This window comes from Ailuropoda melanoleuca, chromosome 1, assembly GCF_002007445.2.
Source record: "Ailuropoda melanoleuca isolate Jingjing chromosome 1, ASM200744v2, whole genome shotgun sequence".
Taxonomy (NCBI): domain Eukaryota; kingdom Metazoa; phylum Chordata; class Mammalia; order Carnivora; family Ursidae; genus Ailuropoda; species Ailuropoda melanoleuca.
In genome coordinates, this window is record NC_048218.1 from 75,150,291 (window position 1) to 75,171,591 (window position 21,301).

General features: G+C 38.3%; 1 long non-coding RNA gene across 1 annotated transcript in view; it reads left to right on the top strand.

Moving 5' to 3' along the window:
- The first annotated feature begins 11,924 nt into the window (after positions 1 to 11,924).
- Positions 11,925 to 21,301, top strand: part of LOC105235630 — a 37,176-nt gene continuing 27,799 nt past the window's right edge. The window contains exon 1 of the long non-coding RNA XR_853978.3: positions 11,925 to 12,077. This is a non-coding gene — a long non-coding RNA (uncharacterized LOC105235630). The remainder of the gene's footprint in view (positions 12,078 to 21,301) is intronic.

Genomic DNA, 21,301 nt, shown 5'->3' on the forward strand with positions numbered 1-21,301 from the left:
GAGCCACAATAATAGCTTAGACTGGTTATACATCGCACATTCTAGGTACAAAATATATCTTTTAAAAGCATAAGGGAGAAAAGATGGCATATACTGGGTCTTCCAAATAAATTGACCTTCGGCTTCTAGTCTGTAATTCTAATGCATTTGTTTGATTGCATATAACAAATAAATGACAGTGGATGATGTTGTAATGAGGCCTGACTTTCTAGTGGCTTCCAGTATAATTCTGTTGCAAGACTCTATGGCACTCATTGATTTGACAATTGATTTATAGATTCAACATGTATATTCTTTGAAGGCTTCTTCTGTGTGTCCATCAGGGAACCAGGGGCTCTGAGTAGCAAGTGGGTCACTTTGACTCAGTCCCTGCTCTCAAATAGCCTTCAGTAAAATTGAAAATGATTCTTTGTGTTTCTTTCTTTTCTTTTTTTCTTTCCTTTCTTTTTTTTTCAAGACCTTATTTATTTATTATGTCAGAGAGAGAGAGAGCACAAGCAGGGGGAATAGTAGGCAGAGGAAGAAGCAGGCTCCCCGCAAGGAACCCAATGTGGGACTCGATCCCAGGACCTCGGGATCATGACCTGAGCCAAAGGAAGACACTTAACTGACTGAACAACTGAGGCATCACTTTCCTTCCTTCCTTCCTTCCTTCCTTCCTTCCTTCCTTCCTTCCTTTCTTTCTTTCTTTCTTTCTTTCTTTCTTTCTTTCTTCCTTCCTCGTTCTTTCTTTCTTTCTTTCTTTCTTTCTTTCTTTCTTTCTTTCTTTCTTTCTTTCTTTCTTTCTCTTAAGCTTCCTAGACAAAGGGACGACTATGGTATAGTTGTGTCTCTTGAGTTACTGATGAACAATTTGTCACCTGGGCTTTTGGTTTGGGGTGTTTGGTGCTCGATTAATGCAGATAAGATAAGAATATGTTTACTAGAATTCATGAAACGTGTGTAGGTAGGACAGAATATAATGTAGCATTCTTATTCACTTTCTTGTGGTTTGAGTCCAAGAGAGTCAGCTGTGGCTGAACATCTCCCTTAGACACACATTCATTCCCAAATTTGTGTCTTATTGTTTGAGTACTGATCATCAGAAAGTCATAAAAGCTATCATTTGTGGAGGGAAGGGCTGTGGATGTGAGCCAAGAAAACAAGGCCCAATCTGTATATCCAAAGACTACAGCATGATTTCTTTCTTTTTCTTTCTTTCTCTTTCTTTTATTTCCTTCCTTCCTTCCTTCCTTCCTTCCTTCCTTCCTTCCTTCCTTCCTTCCTTCCAAGATACAGAGTGTGTGAGCCTGGGGTGGGAATAGGGTGTGGGGGCCAGTGGGGGAGGGGCAGAGGGAGAGGGAGAGAGCCGGGCATGGAGCCTGCTCTGGGACTTGATCTCAGGACCCTGAGATCATGACCTGAGACAAAATTAAGAGTCCAGTGCTTAGCCGACTCAGCCACTCACGTGCCTCTATTTCTTAAATCACTGGATGCTTTTCTGGTGTGTAGTTTCCTGGAATATACTCTTTGTCTATGGAGCACAGATCCCCAAAGAAGGGCCAAAGACATTTGTAAAGAGTTGTTAATTTTTATTTTTAAAAATTAGCTATACTCAAAGTTAAAAGGGAATTTAGAGATCATTTTTTTAGAAAATGTCCCAGAAAACAGAATGACTTAAAAATAACAAGCCTGTGTATAGTGCTTTAAATTTTACTGAACACTTTCACAGGCAGTCTCTCATCAGAGCCTCCCAAGTGCCATGTGAGGACCAGGAGAAGTGTATCATCACCTCCATTTAATATGCATGAGGAAACTAAGACACAGACAGCTTAGATAAACTCACAATCACATAACCATCAGTGGCAGTAGCCTGTAGTAGACCCAACTCTTACTTCCAGCCCTGAACCCATTTGCTCAATAGAATAACATTAGTTAAATGCCTATAGTATACCTGGTGTTGTGCAGGGCTCTGGCAAAATAGAGGTAAATAAAACACTGTCTCTTTCCTCCTCATAGAACATGTGCAAGTCCAGAATTTTTATAGTGTTTGGCATTTACTAAATATTTTATGTCCATTATCTATTTAAAAAAAGCCCTAGGAGTTAAATACTATTATCTTCATTTTGCAGAGGAAGAGACGGTTGGCCACCCTGCCCTCATCGTTCAGCCAGACGGTGTTGGAGCCATGACCTGAACTCAGTTAAACCTGTTTCCCTAAAATTATTGCCACACTTCTGACCCCCTACCCCCACCAAAGACTCAGAATACATTGTGTGCATTTTTATGTCTTGGAGTCCCAGGCATGGTCCTAGCACATGTCTCTCAATGTTTTTTTCCTGGTCCAGTTAGCCTGTGATAACATAAGCACCACAAATGCCAACCCTTAAAGAAAGGCATGAGCTCATGACAAGCACCCACATTTGGGCCAGGAGTCAAGAATGTTAACTCTGCTTATTTTGAAATCTGGGTTGTGCACACTGTTCAAGCATGTGGGAGTGGATGTACTGATAAAATGCTTCTGTGGGATGGAAGTGATTCTCAGGGCACCCTTACAGGGGAATCCACATGGGATGACTCTTGAATAGGTCTTGTTTACAGCAACATCTCTATGCCAAGTTTCTAAGGAGTACATTTAAAGTACAACCTTGGAGGAATGACACCAGTCTGAAAACACAACTACTCTTGGCTGCCTGTAGGTAGGTAACACACTACTCTGCCACTCAGCCATGGATCCATTTAAATCATCTGGATTCTCATTCTGTATCTCTTATGTTATACTTCTGAATAGAATAAATAATTTTCCCCACTGACCTGAACAACTATGTATGCAATGATAATGATTGCATCAATGTATTTTCAAAGTAAAGCCATCCTTCTTTTTCAGATCATGAGACCCTGACCATATATATATATAATGAGAAGTGTGTGAAGAGATAGAAGGGAGAGAGTGGGGGAAAGAGAGAGAGATAGTAGATAAAATGATGATATCTATATAGAGATATATGTATATGCATATATATGTGTGTGTACATATATATTATGTATACTATGTGTATATATGTACATGTATATTTATAATAAATATATTAATATATATGCACAGTATCTATATGCAGAGAGAATATTCACTAGCTAATTTTCTTTTCTAATTTGCTTCATTTCATCCCGATAATCAAAGCACAAAAAACAAGGCAAAATTATTTTAAAATCCTCTATTGGAAGAAATAAAACATACCAGGCAGCTTATTGTCATGGTGGGGAAAATTTTATATAGACACTATCGCAAAAGCAAAACAAAGCAAAGAAAGTTCATAAACTCTTAACAGTAATTATTTCTAGGTAGATGGGTTAATGGAGTGAAGAAAATATTTTCTTGCTAATACTTTTCTATAGTTTACAAATTTTATACAGTGAATATGCATAATTTTTATATTCTGAAATAACCTATAATGAAACAACTATCAAAAATACTTCCCTGCAGAATTTGTCTCTGGAAGGTGTGTCTAATAGAGGAGTGACACATATTATGCCAGAATACATGGGTCTAAAAGAATGTGTCTCAATTCTTTGATGGATCTGGGTCTACATGGAGAATTTCTACTAAGGAATGGGAAAGACTTAGACTCATCCTCATTTGAAATATGCCCAGAAGTGCAGTTCTAGAGGTTGAATTGAGTTCAGAGAGTTTACATGGGCTGGTTGGATGAGGATGGAGTTGTGTAACCCATGGTCAACAGGACAGGATGCCATGTTTTACAAGGAGTTCTCTCCACTGACAACATTGAATCGTTAAGGGAAAAACAGCTTTTATAAGACATCTGTGATGTGAGTATGACAGCCTTGAAAATACACAGCTCAGCTCTCCTGACATGGAGCACATAACCGACTGAGAGCCACAGCACTCTTCCAGCCATGTTGCTATCTCAGAAAGGCCACACTAACTCTAGGCTCCTACCAGCCAAGTACTGATCCTCGTGGGGCTATGAAACCAGGTCCATTAGGGCAACACATGGGACATCTCCAGTGGGTGATTTTGACTCAAGAATGCCTCATTGTCCAGGCCAAATTTTCTTGAAACTATACTTCAGTCTGAAGCTCTTTCTCTTGAATCCTCCTTCTTATTCCCTCCTTCTCTTGATTTTCAGAGATAGTACTTATTACTTTTTGAAGTAATACCCCTCCTTCCTGGCCTTCCTCTGCTTCCTCCTTCTTTATCTTCCACAAGCATCCTCCCTAGTACATCTTTTGCACATCTAATTTTATCTTGGAGTCTGCACCTCAGAGGATACAAAATATATGTGGATACACGTGGTCCTGAGAGTTGTCTGAGAATGTGCGTAGAAGCTGAGTATTTAGGACAGACTCATATACCACCTGAAAAGTAAATAGGGTGGCATCCAGAGCCATGTGGAGCATAGGTAGGTTCTGGCTCAAGCTGGGGCCCACTTGATACAGATTTCATTGATGTTGACCTGGGCAAACATCAACTGTAGGGGTAGACTTGCAGGTTCTAAGATTTAGGTTTTTAGGAAGATATGGGGGGAACATTGCCTGCAAGTAAGTGGAATTGTGTGGTTACTGCTAGGTTGTATTGACTCTCCGCAGAAGGATATTGAGAAATTGAGGGCACTTAACAAGCAGTTAAAGGCTAAGTGTGAGAGCCAGATGGCCTCTTTGGTAGCTTACAAAGAGACGAGGACCTCTTTGCAAAACAAACAAAGCTAAGCAGCAGACTGAGAAACTGATCAACTCACAAAACTCAAGAGACATTTGAATGCTCCGTCAAGGCTGCACAGAAATACCTGAGACCCTGAAATGTGGGACAGGGACATTAAGTGAATGCCTCTGTTGACCTGGTTCTGTAGACTTTCTGTCTTAGAAGGTTGGGCCGTTACAACAAAGTGTCACAGAATGGATGGCATATAAACAACAGGAATTTATTTTTCATAGTCTGGAGACTGGAAGTCTGAGATCAGGGTCCCAGCGTGGTCAAGAAAGAGCCCTCTTCCCAGTTGCAGACTTGTTGTGTCCTCACATGATGGAAGGTGCTAGGGAGCTTGGTGGCATCTTTTAAAAGAGCACGAATCCTGTTCTTGAAGCCTCAGCCTCATGACCTAATCACTTCCCAAAGGCCCCACCTCCTGATGCCAGCACTTTGACATTAGGATTTCAACATATGAATCCGGGGGGAGAGCAAAAATATTTAGACCATAGCACTCCCCTAAGCCCTCAGAACTTATAGAAATGGATCACTCTGTCCTAGTAAGAGCCTACTAAGAGACTGGCTTGGATGGGGCAAGTTACCGCTAGGGTGGCTCTTAAAAGTCTGGGCAAAGTGATGAACAGTGATGAGTGAAGAGGAATTGCTTGAGTTTCTCTGGCACGTGGTAGAGAAAGAAGAAAGAGACTAAGGGAACTGGACATGCTAGAATGGATATATAATATAAAGCCAGAAGACCTTCCAGGGGAATATGTTAGATGGGAAGGCCAAGGTGACACATAATTTTCCAAGGCCATCAAAAATGTGCTGGGGAGAAGAGTAGCAATATCACAACATCACTGAGTTCAGTGCTGGCTCTCCTCTGCAGATCAGGACCGGTGGTAAGAAAGATCGACACATAGCTGGACTTATTAACATCCATGGCATTGATGCCCATCTACCCCCTGGTAATAGAGGCCAAGTGGTGCCATTTTCCTGTCTGATACTAGGAGGTCATAATTACCATGATGACCAGCAAGGTCAGAGGTGTAGCCAAGGAGCTTGACCCACAAGAAACTGTGGAGATGTTTAATAGATCATGGAACACCTAGGGCCAAAATAAGTGGGCAGTCAACAAGGGTTCTTCTTAAAAATACAGACATAAAAAAGCAAGAATGGGAGAGTGGCAGCTGAGGGTAGTACACAACACAAAGTGGCAATCCCTTGCTTGATTTGTTGATCTAAGTCAGTCAAATATTAGATCTGAAAGCCATCGGCTGACGAGGTAGCTGGGTCCCTAGGAAAAAGAAATCTTGATACTTGATGTGACAAGTATATGCCACAGCAATTCTGTAGGTTTTCTCTCTGAGACCTGCAGCTGTAGCCAGCTTCAGGAGTGTGGACTGAGCTCTGCACTTTGAAGGGCTCTTCACTTGACTTAATGCTATTTTGTCACCATCTCGAAACTCTTAATTTTAAACAAGTGGCCCCACATTTTCATTTGTATTGGACCCCACACATTATATAGGCAGTCTTACCCACAGCTATTGCCTGGGTAACTATACATTGGGTATAGAAGGTCTGAGTTGACATCGATGCCCAGAAACTTTAAGTTGAGATTACTCTCTTACTCTTAAAGACTAAACTCCCTGTTGGAGTGGGAGCTCATGTGATTAGATAATAAGTGGAATCTTGGTTCAAATCCAGCACACAATGGGTTCACTGTGTCTGGAGACCGAACCTGTGGCCATTTTTCCAGTCATCAACTATTTAATTGGAATTAATATACTTGACAATTAGACTGATGCCCACACTGGGTTCTTGGCCTTTAAAGAAAGAGTGATCAGACTGGGAAACGTTAAATGAAAACCTCTGAACCTGCTCATTCAGTCAAGGGAGTAAATAAAAAAGAAAGTCACATTCCAGGAAGGATGGTGATTAGTGCCATCATTAAAGAGCTAAAGGATATAGAACAGGGATGACAGGAGTATCTCAAACATATCTCTGTTTAATTTCTCAAAATGGTCCTGCCATATTGAGAACTCAGATCTATCCTGGAGACTAAATGTAAACTCTTGAAAGCTCATTTAAGTAGTAGCTCTGATTGCAACTGCTATGCCAGAGATGATATCTTTGCCAGAGCAAATTTACAAGGTCTCAGGTACATGATATGCAGCCATTTATTTGGTAAATTCATTCTTGTCAATTCTGATTATAAAGGAGGATCACAAACAGGTCATATTCACATAGGACATGCAACAATACTCATTTATAGTTTTGCCTCAGGGTTATGTTAACTCTCCTGCTCTTTGTCATATTGTAGAATGAAGGTATCTGGGCTGTCTGGTCGACCCACAGAACATCACACTGATGGTGCTAAATGAATAATATCATGCTGATCAGTCAGGACAAACAACAGGTGGCCTTGCTGGAAGCCTTGATAAGATACATGTGCCCCAGAGCTATAGGAGATAAACTCTACAAAGATTCAGAATCCTTCACTTCAGTAAAGTCTTTAGGGATCCCCTCGTTAGGAGTTTGCCAGAATATACCTTCCAAAATAAAAGAAAAATTGCTGCATCTTGTATCTCCTAACATGAAGAAGGAAGCAGAGAGCCTGATAGCTCTTTTTGGGTTCTGGAGGAAACACATCCCATGCCTAAGAATAGCACTCTGGCCCATATCCTGGGTGCTCTGGCCCATATGCTAGATGACAGAGAAGACTTCAGGGATCTGGTGGGAAAATATGTAGGATGGAGCTTATGGTAAGTTCCAGGAGGAGAATCACAATGAAGACCCTGATATTCTGGAGTATGTTCACACCATACGTAGCAGACAAAAAAAGACTTTTGGTAAAATGACTCCTTCTGTGTTATTGGGTCTTGGTAGCAGCAGAATAGTTGGCCATGGGGTACTAAATGGCCCTGTCTCTATAACTGCGTATCATTAGCTGGGTTATTTCAGTTCTTCTGTGTCATAAAGTCAGCCTCGCATTTGTCAAGCAAAAGATGAAAATGGTACATCTAGATTGGGCTCAAGCAGGACCAGAGCTTTGTTAGCTGCATGCACAGATAACTCAGATCCACCCTCCCCAACACCTACAGCAGTTGTACCAACAGCCTTCCTGTACTTTGCACCAAAGACTAACTGAAGGAGGTGGAAAAGCCTCTCCATGGTCTCCAGACACAAACAACCAGCTATGACTTTGAATAAGGAAGAGATGGGAGTATCCAAGAGATAAAGGGAAGACAGTGCATTTAGGTCAGAGTGGGGGGGTGGAGATGACACCAGAGGATAGTGACATTTTCAGGAGCCATGTTATACCAAGCCACAAAAGGAGTTGGGTCTTATTTTAAGAGGAATAGAAAAATTTTGAAAGATTTCACACAGAGACGTGACATGATCCAAATAATGTTTTAAAAAGATTAATCTGTCCTGCCTGCCTGTGGAGAATATTCTGGAGGTGGGGCAAGAGTGGACCAGGAAGATTAGTTAGGAAACAAGTAGATTAATAGCAATCCAAATCAAGACAGGCCCTCAGTCTACCCTCTGAATGGGTTACATTGTCTATCTTTGAGTGGGAAGTAGCTAGGTAGGTGGATGACACAACCTCTCTCTTACAGCTCACATTCCGGTGTCTGACATTCCGACCAACTCAGTTTCCAAAATATATGTAGTATGGTATCCATATAGTTCGGCAGGATCAGTACACATGTAATAGTAAGAGCTTGCCCTCTGTGCCATATCCTCCTAATTATCACTCTTAATATCTTGTCTTTTGAAAGTCAGCTCCTATAGTGAATTGCAGTTTAAATGTATTCCACATGAACCACTGCCCCAGTCCCATATTGAAATAAAACAAGAAAACCTAAGTGATGAAGGGAATTAAATCTCTGTGTATATATATCAGTATATGTGGAATTTCCTACAAAGGGCTGAATGCAATAAATAAAAGAAAAGAATAAGCTCCCAGTTAGACTTGCTGAGCCAGTGGGGTTGCCTGGAGGTGCTAGCCATACAGGGCAAAACTTCCCCAAAGAATAAAGAAACCTCAAGAACATTCCTTTACCCTGCATTTAGTCCATCAGATTACTCTTTTGAAAAAACATCAATGGGTGATACTAACATATGTGTTCTAACGAAAGCATTTTACTGCAGTTCTTATTTACTATTAATGATGTCAACACTTTCCATATGACTTTTGCAAGAGGAAAAAGGAGAAGCATTCACTTGAATAAACTAGGCTCAGGATTTATTCTGTGTTACATGAAACATACTTGTCATCCATGAATAGAAAGAACTCTAAAGGGAGTTTTAAAGACACAATCAAGATTTATATTAAAATAATTTCTTGTTTATAGTTTGAGGATTTTTCATTCATCTGCACTAAATGGTTAGGATGCAATGATAAGAAAATGCAATGATACATTCAGGCTGGTGGTATCAAAACTAGATAGTAAGAGAAGGGCAAAGAAAAAAAAATCATTTCATGAAACCATAGTATCTTTTCCTTGAATCCTAAGATCAAAACAAGTTGTACCCATTCATTAAATCCATACTTGCTGTTCCAAATTTTGGGGGAAATAGCTTCGTGTATTACTGAGAGGCAGGGAGTTTGTGAAGTTTTTGAAATGTACTCTTTTGGTTTTAATATTGAAATGCTATGAATGTGGGTTTCTTTGGAAAGATATTAAAATATTCTTAATTATAATCTTGACAGAATAATCGGGGCTTAGTGTTTGGGTAACAAATTATGCCATTGCTGATTGGAGCTCTAGCTTCAAGTTGAAAAAAAGAAAAATATAGGATAAAATATCTTCAGGGACAATTTATGTAAATAGCTGATAATGTGTTTAAACCACATTCTGTCTTAAATTTGTTTGGAAATGAGGTACAAAATGAACCAACTCAAGTTAAATAAACAGCCCAAGAAAGTAAAATATATAAAATGTGTTTACATCACCAGCATTCTGGGATTTTGATCTGTCATGGTCCAATGCCTTCATCATTGCCTTGTCTTCTTGTGTTTCTCACTGTGAAAGACATCCTGGCCTCAGCCACTGTGGTTTATCACATGTCCCAGAATTTAGCCCTCTGAGCTGCAGGACAAATCACAAGAAAACTCATTTCTAGAATTCTGATGACAGATGAGCTGGGAGGATGACAGTTAAGGAAGCGAAGTTCTTATGGAGGGCTCTCCCACTGCTCTAATGCCTTACAGATCCTCTTTCCTCAGTCTGATGTCATACTTAGTAATGGTGTCTCCTTAAGACTTTCCTGGGGGGGGGGTGGTTAGGGTATCCACCTCGTCTACCTCTAACACACACACACACACACACACACACACACACACACACGTCCCTCTCTCTCTTTCTTCTCTGTTTCATATAGAAATTTGATTACATCTATAATAATTTTATTTTAAAAAGGCCAGTTATAGTGGTTAATTAACTCATAACCTGAGAATTTGCTGTAATCAGAAATCTTTCCATCTTAAACAATTTAAAACTTTTTACTTCTTTTTGTAAGGGCTAACTATCCTAAGTTCACTGTTTTTTTCTTCAAGTCCAGTGAAATTTTATGTTTGCTAGCCTTTCATTAAATTTTACCACAAAATAATAGAATATTAGAACCATGAGTTTTGAGAGACTGTATGTGGTATTCAAAAACATTTTATGCTGATTTTAAAAACCATATAAATACATTAAAGTGAAAAACATTATTATCCTGCTATCAACTATTTTATGTTTTGGCATTTCCTTTTTGACTTTGTATAAAGGCACACAAATTTATGTATGTACAAGATTTTTGAAAATACATGTGTGTGTGTTTTCATAATGATACATACACTGTTATTATATATTCTGCTTTTTCATTTAACCTTATATTAGGATAAATTTTTGATACTTATAGTTGTCATAATTATCATTTTTAAACTACTTTATGTCTATTGACATGAAATAGTCCCACTTAGCCATTATACTACAATAAAAATTTTAACTTTTTTTCAATTTTTCACTGTTGGGAAAAAAATTGCAATAAATACCTTTCCACAAATAACCTTTCTTCTAATGAGTTAATGTTTTAAAATAAACTTTCTATTTTGAAATAATTTTGGTTTACAGAAAAGTTGTAGATAGCAGAGAAGTTACCATTACCTTTCACACAGCTTCCCCAAATGTTAACATCTTACATAACCATGGTACATTTGTCAAGATTTTAAAAAATCAACATTAATTAAACTAACTAAACTACAGACTCTAGAAAGATACACAAGCTTTTCCACTAATGCCCTCTTGAAACTATTGGTTGATGTCTTTTAAAAATTCCAGAAAACTGTCTGTGTATTTTAAAATATTGACTGTACTCCATTCCCCCTTTCTTCTAACTTCTTGTTCACATTTTTAAAAAATCTTTCTCCTTCTATGTTTCATTTTGGTCCATATCTTCGTGTTTACCTTTTAATCTTTTAATTCTCTTATCTGCTCTATCCATCTGCTGCAAAGCTCATCTCAGGTTTCTTTTCTTTTCTTTTTTGTTTTAATTATTGTATTATTTTTACATCTAGAAAAAATTATTTGGTATTTAAAAAAAATGGGGGCACCTGGGTCGTTCAGTCTGTTAAGCGTCTGCCTTTGGCTCAGGTCATGATCTCAGGGTATGGGATAGAGCCCCACCTCGGGTTCCCCGCTAAGCTGGGAGACTGCTTCTTCCTCCCCCTTGCTCATGCTCTCTCTTTCAAATAAATAAATAAAATCTTTAAAAAAAAATAATAAAGTGTTGAGAATCAACTTTAAAAAACAAGCAAAAAAATGTGGTGGTTGTTTATATTTTTTTACTCCCACATGTATTTTTCATGCTCGCCTTTCATTTCTTTAAATATATAATGTCTTAGTTATCTATTGCATAACAAATTAGCAAAACTAATTAAACTTAGCAGCTTAAAAAAACACATACTAATCAATTTCCAGTTCCTCTGGGTCAGGAATCCAGGCACAACCTAGCTGGGGCCCCTGCTTCAGGGATCCTCACAAGGTCTCAGTCAAGCTATCAGTCAGGGCTTTAGCTGTATCTCAAGGCTTGATTCATGTAGTTATTTGCTGGATTCAGTTCCTTCCAAGCTGTTGGATCGAGGGCCTTGGTTTGTCATTGGCAGTTGACTGTAGGTCACACTCAATTCCTTGCCACATCAGCCTCTTAAACATCAGAACTTCCTTCTTTAAAGCAAGCAAGTGAAGGAGGCATGAGAGAGAGCTAGCAGGGCAGAAGTCACGCTCACACATAATCATGGAAGTGACATTCATCACTTCTGATGTCTTCTATCGTCAGAGCAAGTCCCCACATCGGCATTCCCACACAAGGAGAGAGAATTATGCAAGTGCATGAATATTAAAAGGTGAGAACTATGAAGGGCCATTTTAGAAAACTATCACAATTAACTAGATATTTTATAGAATTTACCTAGCAATTCCAGTATCTGAAGTCTTTTCAGGCCCAGTTCTGCTCTATTGGTTTTACTTTTCACTCATGGTGACTTGTTTCCTTGTATGTTTTGTTACGATTATTATTTTTTTAAAGTAGGCTCCACACCCAATGTGGGACTTGAACTCATGATTAAAAGTCGGATGTTCTACTGCCTGACCCACCCAGATGCCCCATGCTTTGTTATTTTTGACTATGAGCTCTTCATTTTAATCAATTTTAATATTGGATTTATTTATTTTTTCAAGTGCTCTACTAACCTATCTATTCAGTAGCTGACTGTATAGTTTAAGATAAATTCTCAGTAGAGACTTGGCTTGAAAGTTAACTGTTGGAGCTGATCACAGAAAGAGGAAGAGGGATTTTGATTTGTTTTGTCTCTGACTTCTTTTTGGTTAGAATGAAAAGGAGAACTTATTTTCCAGATGAAGGCTGAAGTCCTGAGTCATTGAGTGATGTATATACTTTTGGTATACTTCTCCTAACAAAAATTTTCTTGAACAACATGGGTTTGAACTGTGTGGGTACACCTATATGCAGATGTTGTTGTTGTTGTTAAATACAGTACCATAATGTATTTCCTCTTCCTTATGATCTTCTTAATAACATTTTCTTTTCTCTAGCTTACTTTTTTGTAAGAATACAGTATATAATACATGTAACATACCAAATATGTGTTAATCAATTGTTTATGTAATTGGTACATCTTCTGGTCAACAATAGGCTATTGGTAGTTAAGTTTTTTGAGGAGTCAAAAGTTATATATGGATTCTCAACTGTGTGGGGAATTGTTGTCCCCAACCCCCATGTTGTCCAAGGGCCAATCGTAGTTTAAAGGAAAAGCTATGTAGGTGAAATGCCTAAGTTGGAAGATAGTGGGAAGGGAAGGAATGCTGGGATTTCAGGACCGTGCTGTTTTGCCCACGAAGGCAGTAACAACTGGGTTAGAACAAAACTCTCAAAAGTGACTACCACTTGTTTACATGGGGCTCCAACGGTTTCTAGTAAAAGAAAAGCAGAAGTCAGTTTGAGCCACTAATCTCTCACCTCCTTTGGCAAACAAAACAAAACAAAATAAACTCTCAAGGGAATAAATTCTTCTGCCTTCCCATGCTTTTCTTAAGAAAAACTAGAATTAGTAATTGTATATTTACCAAAGAAGAAGTAGGTCTTAAGTTAAACTTGGATTAAAAGAAGATAACAAAACCTCAAAGACACACATTGATCACACAGTCCAACTTCTTCACCTTCTAGGTGAGAAAAGACAAGCCCAGAGAGGGACAGTGACTGGCCTGGGAGCACACAGGGGGTTAAGAAGCCAAGCTGGGATTAGCACTGCAGCCATCTGCTTCTAGTCCCATATGGGTTCCACTGCTGCATTATCGCTTATGTAGAAGGGAAGAGAAATACACACTCAGCATTTCAGGAATCAGCACATGGGCTTGTCCCCCTATATAACAGGTTTTCAACCTTTTTATATTCCTAGCAACTGAGCCCTGGGAAAAGAGACTCTATCTTTTTGCATTAGATGTTTCTCCTTTAGAGCTCATTTACTCATGCAGCTGAAAAGTGCAGAAATTCGTAACCCAGGAGGGTATCTGTTGCAGCACACTGGCTCTGTGCTATTAAAGAGAAGCATGTGCCTCTATTTTAACAGCATACTGTTCGTTATTAAATAGCAGACTCTAGGAGCTCTATAATTGAACATCAGGCGATCCAGAATTTACGAACGGAACTTTTGGTACAAAAAGAGAGTGTGTGAAATCAGTGTCATGATGCAACAGCCATTCCCTACAGCTCAAAGAGGAGGCTTAAAAGCACAGTAAAAGAGAATTAATATTTTCTGGCACGGAGGCCTCTCTGGCTGCACAAGGTGATTTTACTGTGCATTATACTTTAATTATAACTGCGCTTTAGCCATCTGCTCTACTTCATTCCCTAATTATAGATGCAAAAAGCATTTCACAACTCCCACCCATAAAAAAAGATCTGAGGGATTTCATGGCAGACTTGCTCTGAGCTCCTCCCTCCTTTCTTGGCCTGTGCACTCTCCCTTCAACGGTACACTTGAATAGACCAAGAAAATGTTTCTGATGCACTGATCATGTCAGAAGGTCTGGAGTGTCTGCGCTTGTTCCATTCATTAATTATCCTCTTCTACTGTTATTATACACACTTTGGCCAGTTTCCTATGCCATGGCCATATGTGACTTGCTAGTCACATATCTTTCTTTTTATTTTTAATTTTAACCATTTTCTTTATTGGGGCATAATTGCATACAGCATTATATTAATTTCAGGAGTACAGCATAGTACTTTAGTATTTGTATATATCACAAAATGATCACCACAATAAGTCTAGTTAACTTCTGACACATCTCTTCTATATCCACTCTCCTCCCTAAAAAATCATTTAAAAATTAGTCTTTTTATTTTATGTATTTTACTTTATTTTATTTATCTCCAATGCTATCATTTCAAGCATCTCAAACTTTCAGAGAACCCTACCAGAAAGCTGTTTTTGTCCTCATTTTTTTTTTTCCTAGTGGACAGGAGAGATTTCAAGACTTTAAAGGTTTTGCTGTTGTTGTTTTTAAAGATTCATTTATTTATTGGGGGGGCAGAGGAAGAGGGAGAGACTTTTTTATTAAGATTTTATTTACTTATTTAGTTAGTTATTTATTTGAGAAAGAGAAATAGCAGGGGGGATGCAGAGGAGAGGGAGAAGCAGACTCCATGCTGAGCTCAGAGCCCCATGAGGGGCTCAATCTCACCACCCTGACATCACGACCTGAGCTGAAATCAAGAGTCAGATGCTTCACTGACTGTGCCACCTGAGCACCCCCTAAAGATTTTCTTTAAGATGACACAGTTTGTCAGTGGCTTGAAATCACATCTGTAGGTATCAGGCCCCGCTCTCTCTCACTCATCACTGTCATGTATCATTTGAAAGTGGTATTTAAATTCCCACTGGGAGCACTGAGGTGTGCTGGAGCCAGCTCACAGAATGTCGCAAGAGCAGACTGTATAGAACTCTTTCCAACCAGTCACTCATGTCCGTAGCTTGAAGTTGGCCATGGTGAGAGTACAGAATTGGCACACACTACAAATCAGAGCTCCCCCTGCTTCTCTCAGAGCCAGGTACTATCTATCCACTTACTGGAATCCACAGAATATGGGAAATAAATCTATGCATTCTCAGAAAAATAACATGATTTGGGACGCAATGACCTCTTTATCTCTGGATTTGAATACTGTGCATATGGACACTCCTCATGGGTGAGGAAAAGCTAAGCTCAACTAAATTTTCTCTCATGACTCTTTCAATATTCTAAAACTAAGATAGGCAAAAGAGGACTCTTACTCAAGGTGGTAAATTCAGAATTTTTGAAAAGTTTTCATGGTTTTGTAAAAGCAATCATCAGATTAGGAGCTTAGGTGTCCAGCATCACTCAGGATGATATACAACAGTCCCAACGCAGGGACTTCAGGGAAATAACAGCTTGTTTGCATTCAAGTTCACTCCAATTGGACATGTGAAATATGTGAGGGAATGCTTTCCAGAAGCTAGATTCAGGCATTTCTGAGGAAAAGGAAATGAACACATGTGGCTTTTTCAAGGGTGCTAAAAAGAAACAATTTAGAGATTCCCTATTTCCCTCTCACCCAAAATTCGTGCAAATTTGCACGAAAGCACAAGATTGCAGTTCAAATCCAAAAGCAAAGCCATTAACACACACACCCCCCAAACCTGAACTGAAGTAGTGTTTAAAACATCAACTATGAAACCAAAAATAAGCACCGACTTTCTAGACAGAAAATGAAGTGTAAGCTTTTTATCAAACATCTAGTGCAAATCTCAAATCACAAAGTAATAGAAGCACAACACTAAAATTCAGCATATGTTACACTGATTAGAGATTCAATTAGGTTCTCTATATAGCAAAGACAGCTGCATCAGATGGTATGTATGCTTCTTAATGGACATTTGAATTTATATATGTGCTGATCTCCAAAATTTATTTGTGGTGACCTCAAAAGTACTTAGTCAAAGCCAATAGAAGGATTTAGTATTAATATGCAATTGCCAGATTCTGCAGATGTGTTTTTTCAGGCATTGTTGGATCTACCTTGGAGGGTCCCTAAAAGGCAAGTTTATTCAATTAGTAGAGCATAGTGCTGACAGTCAGGAGTTGTAGTAGTCCTAGATCTGAAATTAATTAGAATAAAGGCTTTAGAGAACATCTAAAGCAGTGGGGAGCAGTATAAAGAGGCAGTAGATGTGTCACGAAGAGAATGGATTTAGGAGCTGGACTGCTTGATTTGACCACTATCTGTGTTACCTACTAGCTCTCAGACTGGGGCAAAATGTTAAACTTCATGTCCTTCGGTGTTCTTAATACTACAGGTACTATAACAGAGCTGCCTTCTTCTAGGGTTTATGGTAATAGTTAAAGAATTATACATACAAAGTGTTTAGAATAGTATCTAACATGTAGTAAGTGTCTAATCAATGTTGACTTTTAACCCACTTAAGCTCCTCATTTTACAAGATGAAAAACTGAAGCCTGGAGAGGTTAAATAAATGTATTATTTGAAATCACATGGCAAATTAGAGGTAGAATTGGAATTCGCATTGTTCCGCATTGTTCCGCCACCTTCTCTAGTAATGCCGAATAGGTTATTTACATTTATTCAACTAAGCAAGTCTTGTCAAACTCTTCTGGGAGTTAGGATTCTCTGAGAACTTCCTCCAATACAAAAGTAAATAACAGATTTAATTCTCAAACAATGTCTTATGATTCCAGATGAATTGTTTTCACCTCTTCAACATGCTACTACGTCTCAGTTATGTGTTTTTGGAATGGTATCTTATTCATTTGTTTGTGAAATAGGAAAAATTCAACAACAGTAACAGAAAAGATTCCAGAAAGCTGATGTATAGGAATGACGTAAAAGTGATTCTATCATGCTTTGCATTCAAAAGAGGAAAGAGCAAATGAAGTACAAAATTGGGTAAACAATTTTCAGATTCAATGCAGACAATGACCGAGCCATCTACCAAAGAGATTGACATGGGGGCTTGCTCCATGTCCCAAGAGAAAGGAAATTCTCCTGAAAGAACTATAAAATATGGATTAGCACCACAGAACCTATAATGGTTTGGCTTTGGTAAACTCCTTAATCTGCAGTCCCAAAAACAGCTCTTAAAGAAGTTGCCAGACCTCATTGAACATTACTATCACTATTCTGCTCCAGCTGCTGTTGCTATCAACGATGTTGGTTTCCTATCATTATTCACTTTGCGTTTTCTTCCACTTCTGAAAGAAAGATTATTAATTCATTACTTTCTCAGTATACTCCAGTTTCAAGAGGATGGTGGTGGAGAAGAACAGAAATCAGGTTGTGGTTATAAATCTAATGCCCTGATAAATTATGGGAATCAATGGGTCCAAAGAGTTCATAGAGTCTGAAATCCAAGATTATTGATACCTTTCTAGGCCCAGATGGATACAGGTGTGAGATTGAGACAGTGATGTGGCTGGTAGCAGCAGGAAACTGGCCGAAAAATTGGTCAAAGTCACCTGGGGAGGGGAATATAATGTTGAAGCAAGTTCTGAGTTCGGGGATAAGAGAGCTGAAAGAAGGTCAGAGAGCTGGAGGAACTCAGAGCTATGCTGGGGAATTACCCAAACCTGTTTGAGCTCTTCAGTTTCTGCTTTGCTATGGTCTAGGTCATGATACCCCATACAAAACCTTAGCAGTTATGGCTCAAAACATAGGGAACTCTCCTCTGGATCTACCTTCTACTTGTTGTCTCACAAGAGTTAACTCACCTTGGGACTTCCAGGTTCCTTGTCATAGATGCAAGAAGCTCTATGAGTCTGGTTTCTGCCTCTGTCCAGACTATTCAGATGGATGCCTTACCCCTGAATATGGTCTTTCAGGTTTTTGTTTTTTTTTTTTTTTTTACTTTATACATCTCAGACCACAGGCCAGGTTGGATCAACACCTACCACAGGCTCTGGAATTCTAGCTTATGTCCAGCCCTCTGGTTCTCACCAGGCAAGGTTCACCTGGACATGGTTTCTGGTGGTACTGCTGTCACTGTTTATTAACCAGGCTCATATCCTGGTCTCAAGGTGCTATGTAATGCTTCATAGTGTTTTAATAAGCTTATGTACTATAAGCCCTGGGTTTCCTTCTATATAAATTAGATAATCTTTGACCTTATCTGTCTTGAGGTTCGTGGAGCTTATCGCATCTGTAGTTTTATATCTTTTACCTCTTTAGAAAAATTGCTAGAATTTCTTCCAATATTTCTTATGTTTCTCTCTCTCTCTCTCTTCCTTCTGTATTCCAATTTTATGTTAAATTTTTAAAACTTTTGTCTTATTTGTTTCTTAGATGCCTTTATTTATTTTTCATCTTTTTTTTTTCTTTTGGTGCTAAGATCTGGATATTTTCTGATGACCTGTCATTCAGCTCACTTATATTCTGTTGTTTTTCTTTTAATCTGCCTCCAATCCCATCTACTCAATTTGTAAGTCCAGTTTAGTATTTTACAGTTCTACAATTTCCATTTAACTTTAAAAAATTTTTAAATTTATGAAGAAATTATTTACCTTTTTTTCTCTGTTATCATCTATATTAATCTTAGTTATTTATAAGCCCTTGTCTGCTAACTACAAGTAAGTCTTATATATAATAATATATCATTATGTACCTGTTCCTCTAAGGTTTTAGTCATTTTATATTGTTTTTACCATGTTTTGTAATTTTTAATGTAATTTTAGATACTTTGGGTGAAACATTTTGGGAATTCTGAATAATGTTATCTTCCTCCAAATAGGATTAAGATTCCTCAGGCAGGCAGACGGTATCTGCACATAATCTTCATCCTTTCAAGGACTGGTTTTGAGCTTTGTTAGGTCAGGTCTGTTTCAGCTTTGCCCATACTTTAAAGGCATAACTTTAACTCTTAATGCCTAATTATTTCACCCAGATCTGGTACTTTCTGATGTCTCAACGGAAAGCCTGAGTATTTACTCAGGCTCCCCCATCTTGGTGGGGTTTGAGCTCCAATCTCTGTGCTCTCAACACTTCATGGTTATTTAGATCTCTGATCATGTCTTCAATCTCCACACTAGTCTTTCTTCTGAATTTCTAGTCCTGCATTTCATGCCCAGTTTTGGAGTTAGCCAATAACACCAATGAAATATATAGATTATATGTTGGGGTTTGCTTGTAGGGTTTCCACTTGTCTGTGATTTTTTTTACCTTAAATCCTAGTCATTTCGTAGTAACAAACTCCAACCTGTGGCTCCTCTACCTGGTAAGACTAGTGCTTTCTACTGGAGCTCTCCACCACCCATCCCCAGATGTCCTGCAGTGTAAATGAGAAACTTCTTCCAGGGAAAATGTCAGATCAATAGTTATGCTCTTTTTCTTTCAGGGTTCACAGCCCTGGAATTACACCTGCATCATTTGTTCTTAAATTCCTTCTAATATTTGTTGTATATATAAATGTAAAATATACATATTTTTTGATAGGTATATTTTCCAGTACAATACAAACTTTTCTATCATGGTTGACATCCAAAGTTACTAGGCAACTTTAAATATGTAAATAAATGTTTCTTTCATAATCCATATATATTTTAACTTATTTTCAGTTTTAATTAGATTTTGAGATGGCTTAGGGGGAAAAAAGGCCATTTGTGAAATTTGTTTACTAAATAGAAATGAAAAATACAGTATTGAGCAAAAATGAAGTAAGCAAACATATAAACTAGAAGGGTTGATATCATTCTATGAGTAAGTATCATATTTGGATCTGAGTGTCTAGGTAGCCTAGACAAAAAAGGAAACATTATCCAATACATAAATCTCATTACCAAAAAGGGATACTACTTTGCTACATATGCTCCTTACACAGAAAATACAACTTTTCATAGTCTGGAATATTGAAAATAAAATATTTTGAGATTTTCTATAAATGTTTTATCTAAAATGCTGAAATAGTTTCTACATTAAAAGCCAAAATGGCGTCATTACATAATAACAGAATAAGCATATATTAAATGTCTATGTAATAAACATAAAATATATGCTTATTCTGTTATAAAGAATGACACCAGATGTGACCAGATGACACCAGATGATTTACCAAAACCCGAAGAATAATACAAGCTTCTCCTACCTTATTTTTGTATATTTTCCTTCTTATACCCATAGAAATTCCAATAGAGTATAAATAATGAATGGAAATCCATATTTACTTCATTATGCATTTGATTTTTAACAATAATATCTAAAGGCACTGAGGTATTGAGGCACTGAGGAAATATCACCAGATAGATGATAGATAGATAGATAGATAGATAGATAGATAGATAGATACAGATGTAATCTCAACACTAGTCTGATGAACTCAGAAACAAATATGTAGGCAGACTGACATCAAGATATCAACATATTGCTAACAGAAAGATTATACAGAAGGGGTCTGGTCAAACTTTCTCCATGCTGCTGTAAAGCTGTCCTATTAGTCGATGCAGCTAAGTTTCTAACTTAAGTATAGTCGTGCTTGCTGAATGAGTGGATGCATGAATGAATGAATAAATAGATGAAAAAGTGAATGGATTTTGGCTCCACACTTGAGGACAGTGCTCACCTCACAGATGGCAGTTAAGTGACCCCAGCTGTGGGATTTGGAGAGCTTGGTGGGTGATGAACCAGGCATCTCAGTACTCTGCTTTCCAATTCCATCGGCATCTTTTATAAGCCATCTGTAACATTACAGTGATACCTCAATTAACAAAGCCTTTGGAACAACGCTCCTTTATAATCAAGTTGGCAGCACTGACAATAGCTCATAAACATGCAAAGCATGCTACCATGTGTCATTCAGCTCGGTGACAATGTTCCAATTAAGCTGCATGTATGCACATGGCAAAATATTGTTGTGCAGAGCTACCATGGGCACACACAGCCAACAGAAATGATCCCAGTAGTCCTGTGGTATTGTTCAGCTTGTCCTCCCTCCTTGGCTTTTTATTTTCTCTCCAATCTCTGTTCCACATTTAATGCTCCTATCTCCTTCTGTTCTGCAGTAGCTTATCCCAAACTTATCAA